Source organism: Theobroma cacao, chromosome 6 (genome assembly GCF_053813885.1).
Source record: "Theobroma cacao isolate CCN51 chromosome 6, ASM5381388v1, whole genome shotgun sequence".
In the NCBI taxonomy this organism is placed as follows: domain Eukaryota; kingdom Viridiplantae; phylum Streptophyta; class Magnoliopsida; order Malvales; family Malvaceae; genus Theobroma; species Theobroma cacao.
This window is the reverse complement of record NC_142644.1, coordinates 8,801,885-8,809,686: the sequence shown is the minus strand read 5'-3', so window position 1 is coordinate 8,809,686 and position 7,802 is coordinate 8,801,885. Positions and strand designations below refer to the sequence as shown.

General features: G+C 34.5%; 2 non-coding genes across 2 annotated transcripts; both read right to left on the bottom strand.

Annotated features, from left to right (window-relative positions):
• Positions 1-237: 237 nt before the first annotated feature.
• LOC148762062 (small nucleolar RNA R71) lies at positions 238-344 on the bottom strand. Its single transcript, XR_016027309.1, has one exon. It is a non-coding gene; the product is annotated as a small nucleolar RNA R71 (small nucleolar RNA).
• A 3,791-nt stretch (positions 345-4,135) lies between these two features.
• On the bottom strand, positions 4,136-4,242 carry LOC148762061 (small nucleolar RNA R71). The gene has a single exon (XR_016027299.1). It is a non-coding gene; the product is annotated as a small nucleolar RNA R71 (small nucleolar RNA).
• Positions 4,243-7,802: the final 3,560 nt, after the last annotated feature.

The window sequence follows — 7,802 nt, the reverse complement described above, 5'->3', positions numbered from 1 at the left end:
AGTTTGGGGGTTTTCCAGGTGATGATCTAAATGGCCATATATCAAACTTCTTGAAATTTGTGACACATTCAAGCACAATGGTGTCAGAAATGATGCATTTAGTTGTGGCTTTTTCCCTTCTCTTTTAGGGATAAAGCTAAGGCTTGGCTAAATGCACTCCCAACTAGCTCCATAACAACATGGGATGATCTTGCTCATAAATTCCTTGTCAAATTCTTCCCTCCAACTAAGATAACAAATATGAGGAATGACATTACATCATTCATGCAACTAGATTCTAAATCATTGTATGAAGCCGAGGAAAGATATAAAGAATTGCTTAGGCATTGTCCTCATCATGGTCTCCCAAAGTGGCTTCCAGTGCAGACTTTTTATAATGGTTTGAGTGGGCAGGTTCGAACCACCATTGAAGCTGCTGCAGGAGGAGCTTTGATGGAAAAATCAATTGATGAGGCATATGATTTGCTAAAGGAAATGTCTGCAGATAATTACTAATGGCCAACCAAGCGATCACTACCGATGAAAGTAGCTGGAATTCATAACGTTGATGCTATGACAACGTTGTCAACTCAGGTAGCAACCTTAACTAAAACTCTTGAATCTTTTGGTACTAATAGTGTTCAAAGTCCTTTTATAGCTTGTGAGTATTATAGAGATAATCATACAAGTCATTAGTGTCCAAGCTTAACAGAGATAGTGCAATTTGTGGGTAATAGATAGCATAATAACCCTTACTTCAACACTTACAACTCAGGGTGGAGGAATCATCCTATTTTCTCTAGGGCTAATAATGAAGGTTCATCCTCAACTTTAAGGCTAAATGCACGTATATCATTTCACCAGCAAGCTGGCACATCTATTTTAGAAAAAAAACCAGTTGTGGAAGATCTACTAAGGCAGTACATGACACAGAATGATAGCATTATACAAAGTCAAATAGCTCTCATTTAGAGTCAAGCAGCATCAATTCGAAACCTTGAGACTTAGGTTGGTCAACTTGCCAATTTATTAAACAACCGACCTTAAGGAACATTACTTAGTGATATAGAGGTGAATCCAAGGAAAGAAGGTAAGAAACAAGTTATGGCAATCACCTCGAGGAACGAAAAAAAGGTTGAACAAGGCAAGTTAATTTTCAAGATGAGCTTATTGAGAAGAAAACAGTGATTAAGACAGCTGACAAGCAAAGTCAAAAGAATAAAGCCAAGGCAACTTTACTACCACTACCTTTTCCTCAGTGCCTCCAAAAATAAAAGCTTGATAAAAACTTCCAAAAATTTCATGAGGTATTCAAAAAGCTTCACATCAACATTCCTTTTGTAGAAGCTTTAGAGCAAATGCCATCATATGTGAAGTTTCTAGAGGGCATATTGACAAAGAAGAGGAAACTGGAGGACTTTGAGACAATTACAATCACTGAGGAGTGTATTGTAATAATCCAGAACAAGCTTCCACCAAAGCTTTAGGACCCAAGGAGTTTTTCTATCCCTTTCTCAATTTGTAATTTTAATTTTTCACAAGCTTTGTGTGAATTAGGTTATGGTGTCTCAATTATGCCTTTATCTACTGCTGGGAGAATTAGACTAAAGGAGATTCAACCCACTACAGTCACCTTGCAACTAGCTAACAGAACAATGAGGCACCACTGTGGGGTGATAGAAGATGTCTTGCTTAAAGTTGGGAAATTGTTCATTCTAGTAGACTTCAAAGTACGTGAGATGGAGGAGGATCAAGAGGTTCTGATCATCCTAGGACATCCATTCTTAGCCACTGTGGGCACTTTGATAAATGCAAGGGTGATAACTCTATTATGTAGAGTTATTTTGACACATTTTGGGGGCTTAAGTAGTTAGATCTTTGAGATTTTAGATTCGGATCGTTACCATTTTAGGTGTTTCATGTTGAGTAGTTAATTTAAGTTACTTTAGTTAAATTTTATGTTGTTTTGTGTTAAATTACTTTAAGAGTAGTTATTGCTGGTTTTTTCTATTGCTTTTGTAGGAAATTTGATGAAAAAGGCTCATATGATAAAAATCCGTGCAAGTATGGTGATGATTTCATTCATATATGTTGTGGTATTTTGACCATATATCTCTTTACAAAACTCCAAATGAAGTGTTTCATAGACCACTAGAATGCTAAGAAGAAGGGATACAACTTTTATATTTACCACTTTTTCCAATTCTGATTAGATCATGGTCAAAATATTTGTCTAATTTGAAGCACTACAGCAGTATGCGTGGACTGAACATGATGCAGTATTTGGAGCATATCTTTCAATCCAGAAGTCTAATTGACATGATGATTAAGCCATTGTAAAGACAAGACAGGGCTACAACTTTTACGTTTACCACTTTTCCAAGTACGGAGTAGATCATGGTTAAAATCATATTCAAAGTTGATCAACTGCCACAGCACTAGGAGAAAAAGGCTACAGTGCTGGAAAAGTAGCATCGCAGTGTTGGGCAATTTTCCAAAAATAAAAAAGGTTGATGAGATTTTGAAAATTAGGTTACTTGGAGCCTATTTAAGGGACCTTTTTCAGAGATTTTAAGGAGGAGGCAGCAAGCAACTGTTCTGGAGATTTGGAGCCAAGAACAAAGCAAGAAAATAAGAGAATTAGAGAAAGAATCAAGATCACAAAGCCCCAACTATTAGTTTTCTCTCTTTACTTTTTTGTTTTTCTCATTTCCTTTGACTTGGATTGATGGCTAAATTTCTTTGGATGAAGTTTTTATTAGATATTATGAGCTAAATTTGTTTTTCTAAGATTGCAATTGAACTCACATGTAATCTAAACTTTTAATCTCCTTCAATCTTATCTTTAATGGGATTTGAATTGTTTATTCCAATTTGTTCTTAATGCTTCTAATTACTTGATCACCAATTAAATTGATTTAGGAACCTAAACAAACTTGGGAAGGGGAGTTTAGCGTAGACTAAAATTGAAATAGTATATGATCATATTAATTGATTTGTGTATAGGATAGGGATATACCTATAGGCCTTATGTAGCCAAATTAGAACATGAACTTAATGAGTCTGTTTTAATTTCAATTCACATAAGGATACAGTGTTTTGGCTAAAATAGATTTTTTATAAGATGAGTCATGAGACCTTATAAATTATTGAGGACTCTAGGTTAGCAATTCAACCCATTGAAATATGTTAAGGAAGAAAAGGTCAATTTAGATTAAGTGTGAGGGATATTATAATCCTAAGCTTGTTTGATTTGCTTTTTACCCAATTATCATGTTGCTTTAATTTTTAATTAAATTAGTTTTAGTTGAGTAGTTTTTAGTTTAATTAGAATTCAGCTTTTAATTATTTGAATAAAACTAAATTGTTTGAATTTTAGTACTTAGTAAAATTTTATATCAATACCCTGTGGGATCGATGCTCTGCTTGCTTATATACTATTTATTCGATACGTATACTTGCGTAGTAGAATTTTAACTAACATGTTTTTGGCATCATTGCTAGAGAATTATTTCCAAAATCTTTACTAATACTAATACCAAGCAATTTAGTCTTACTTCAAATTTTATCTTTCTTGTTTTAATATTAGTTTTGTTTGCCTACAGATATCTTCAATCAGTGTATGCAAAGAAGAAACAACTTAAATCTTGTTCTTTTCGATTTTGAGATAGAAAAAACTTTTAGAAGACGTCGAAGGGAGAATTTGCAAGTTGCAACTTTAAATCAAACAATGGCTGAGGATAACAACAACAATGGCAATAATGCTATTAATTTAGTTCCCGAAGCAAATAAAGCACTACGGGGATTATGCTATTCCTCTTTTGCAAAGTTTACACCAAAGCATTAAAAGACCTTCCATCAATGCAAATAATTTTGAAATTAAACCAACTTACATTCAGATGATTAAGTCTTCAGTCAGTTTAACGGGTTACCCAATGATGATCCTAATTCTCATTTGGTGAATTTCTTGGAAATGTGCGATACATTCAAATACAATGGAGTAACTGATGACGCTATTAGATTAAGACTGCTTCTGTTTTCTTGGAGGGATAAAGCAAAGTGTTGGCTTAGTTCATTGCCCAATGGGTTTATCACTACTTAGGAGGACTTGGCTCAAAAGTTTCTAGCAAAATTCTTTCCGCATGCCAAGACTACAAATATGAGGAATGATATCACCTCATTCACACAATTTGATGGTGAGTCCTCGTATAAAGCTTAGGATAGATTTAAAGAACTACTGAGAAGATGTCCACATCATGGGATTCCTGATTGGTTGCAAGTTTAGACATTTTACAATGGGTTGGTTAGGTCAATAAAAACCACAATTGATGCTGCTGTTGGTGGGGCATTAATGAGTAAGAATGCTACAGATGCTAATAATATATTGGAAGAGATGGCATCAAATAATTGCCAATGGCCTTTAGAATGGTCAAGTTCAATGAAAGTTATTGGAGCTTATGAAATTGATGCACTTGGCACCTTAACTACTTAAGTAGCTACACAAGTGGTTGCACTGTCTAAGAAGTTTGACACACTGATAGTTCATGTAGTTCAAAATTCATTTGTAGTTTGTGAGATGTGTGGAGATGGCCATTTAAATGATCAATGTCCTTATAATTCTGAATCAGTCCAATTTGTGAGGAACTTTAATAGATAGCAGAATAAGCCATATTCCAATACTTATAATCCTAGCTAGCAAAACCACCCCAAATTTTCATGGAACAATGCAAAGCCTTCAAATCTAAAAGCCATCATGCCTCCTAGTTTTTAACAACAAGGTAGACCACCGATTCTTGAAAAGAGGTCCCAAGTGGAAGAACTTCTCTTGCAATATATATCAAAGACTGATGCTATAATTCAAAGTCAAGGTGCCTCATTGAGAAATCTTGAGACCTAAGTGGGACAGCTTGCAAATTCCATCAACAATAGACCTCAAGGTTTTTTACCTAGTGACACACAAATCAATCCTAAAGGTAAGGAACAATGCCAAGTAATCACTTTAAGGAGTGGAAAAGAAATTGAGGGGGTGAACGAAAAAGCAGTTGAATCTGCAAATGAACATGTTGATAAGGAAGGATTGTGTTAAAAAGAAATTGAAGTTGAACAGAAAGAAGATGAAAAGGCTGACAATCAAGGGATTTCTCAAGTCATCCATCATCCACCACATTTTCCCTAAAGGCTCTAAAAGCAAAAGCTTGAAAAGCAATTTCAAAAGTTCATCAATGTCTTCAAGAAATTACACATAAATATTCCTTTTGTTGAAGCTTTGGAACAAATGCCCAGCTATGTCAAGTTATTGAACGACATCCTCTCCAAAAAGAGAAAGCTAGGTGAGTTTGAAACTGGCTCCCTTATAGAAAAATATAGTGCAATTTTCCAAAATAAACTGCCACCAAAACTCAAAGATCCTGGTAGTTTCACAATCCCTTGCATTATTGGTAATTTATTTTTTGCAAAAGCTTTGAGTGATTTAGGTGCAAGTATCAATTTAATTCCTTGGTCAATTTTTGAGAAACTTGGTTTGGGGGAATGCAAACCCATTTCTGTTACTTTGCAACTGGCTGATCGCTCTTATGTGTACCTAAGGGGAATTATTGAAGATGTTCTTGTCAAGATATATAAATTTATTTTTTCAGTTAATTTTATAATTCTTGACATGGAAAAAATAGGCAAATTCCAATCATCCTTGGAAGGGCATTCTTAGCAACTGCTAGAGTTTTGATTGATGTTGAAAAATGTGAGCTCACTTTGAGAGTTCAATACCAACAAGTAACGTTTAATATTTTCAAAGCTTTAAAATTGCCTGTGACATCTTAAAACTGCTTTTTCGTGAGTGTGGTAAATGACTTTACACAAGATGTTTTCTTAGAAGAATATCCCAAAGATCCTCTTGAAGCATGTTTAGTTGTTAATTCTGATAGGGATGATGATGAATTTATTGAATATGCAAATTTGTTAAATGCTCACTCCAGACTTAGAACTAATCATCAATTTGAGTCTTTAGATGTTTCACCTTCTTTGATGCTAGTTTCTAAGCCCTCCATTAAGGAACCACCTACTTCGGAATACAAACCTCTGCTTGCACACTTGAGGTATGCTTTCTTGGAAAATCTTCTACTATTCTAGTTAGTATTTCAGCTTTTCCTACTAACATGCAAGAAGAGAAGTTATTAAGTACACTCAGAGAATTTAAGAAAGCAATAGGGTGGATCATAGTTGATATTAAAGGAATTAGCTCTTCTTTTTATATGCACAAAATTTTCCTTGAGGAAAATCACAAAGCAACAATTGAACAACAAAGAAGATTGAATCCCATCATGAAAGAAATGGTCAAGAAAGAAAGCATCAAGTGGTTGGATGTTGGAATAATTTATCCTATTTCTGATAGCTCATGGGTAAGTCTAGTTCAATGTTCCTAAGAAAGGGAAATGATTATGGTTGCCAATGACAATAATGAGCTCATTCCAACAAGAACTGTGAATGGGTGGAGAGTGTGCATAGACTATCGCAAGCTCAACAATGCTACAAGGAAAGATCACTTCCCTCTTCCATTCATTGATCAAATGTTGGATTGCCTGGCTGGTAAGGAATTAGTGCTTTCTATATGGTTATTCTAGTTATAATCAAATTTCTATTGCCCCTGAAGATCAAGAAAATGCTACATTTACATGTCCTTATTGCACCTTTACTTTTAGAAGAATGCCATTTAGATTATGTAATGCACCTGCCACCTTTTAAAGATGTATGATGGTTGTATTCCCAAACATGGTGGAGAAATGGTTGGAGGTATTTATGGATGATTTTTCTTTGGAAATAATTTTGATGATTGTCTTTTAAATCTTGCTAAGGTACTCAAGAGATGTGAAGAAACAAATTTGGTGCTCAATTGGAAGAAATGTCACTTCATGGTGCAAGAAGGTATTGTTCTTAGGCACAAAATCTCTAGTTATGGCATTGAGGTAGATAAAGCAAAAATTGAAACAATTGAGAAATTACCACCCTCAATAAATGTCAAAGTTATTAGAAGTTTTCTTGGTCATGCTGGTTTTTATAAAAGATTTATTAAAGACTTTTCAAAATTTTCTTAACCACTTTGCAATTTATTGGAAAAAAGATATGCCATTTAACTTTGATAATGAATGTCTTGTGGCTTTTGATGAATTGAAGCAAAGATTAATATTTGCACCTATCATAATTTGTCCCTATTGGACTCTCCCTTTTGAATTAATGTGTCATGCATGTGGCTATGCGGTGGGAGCTGTTTTGGGACAAAAGAAGGATAAAATCTTTCATTCCATTTGTTATGCTAGCAAGAAGGCCTAAAAAAATTATACCATAATAGAAGATGAGCTTTTGGCTGTAGTTTTTGCTTTTGACAAATTTCTCTCCTATCTGATGGGGACAAAGGTGATAGTGTACATTGACCATTTAGCTATCAAATATTTGATTGCGAAGAAAGATGCTAAACGAAGATTAATAAGGTGGATTCTCTTGCTACAAGAGTTTGATTTAGAGACTCGTGACAGAAAAGGAATAAAAAATCAAGTGGCAGACCACTTCTCAAGATTGGAGATGGAAGCTCAAGGTAAAGATTCAACTTTAATCAAAGAGACGTTCCCTGACAAACAAATCCTTCAAGTTGGCAAGAAATCACTTCCTTGGTATGTTGATTTCATGAATTATCTGGTAAGCAATATTATTCCCCCTTATTTAAATTTTTATCAGAAAAAGAAATTTTTGCATGATGTTAAATTTTATTTTGGGATGAGCCTTTCTTGTTTAAGCAATGTAAAGACCAGATCTTCAAAAAATGTGTCCCAGAA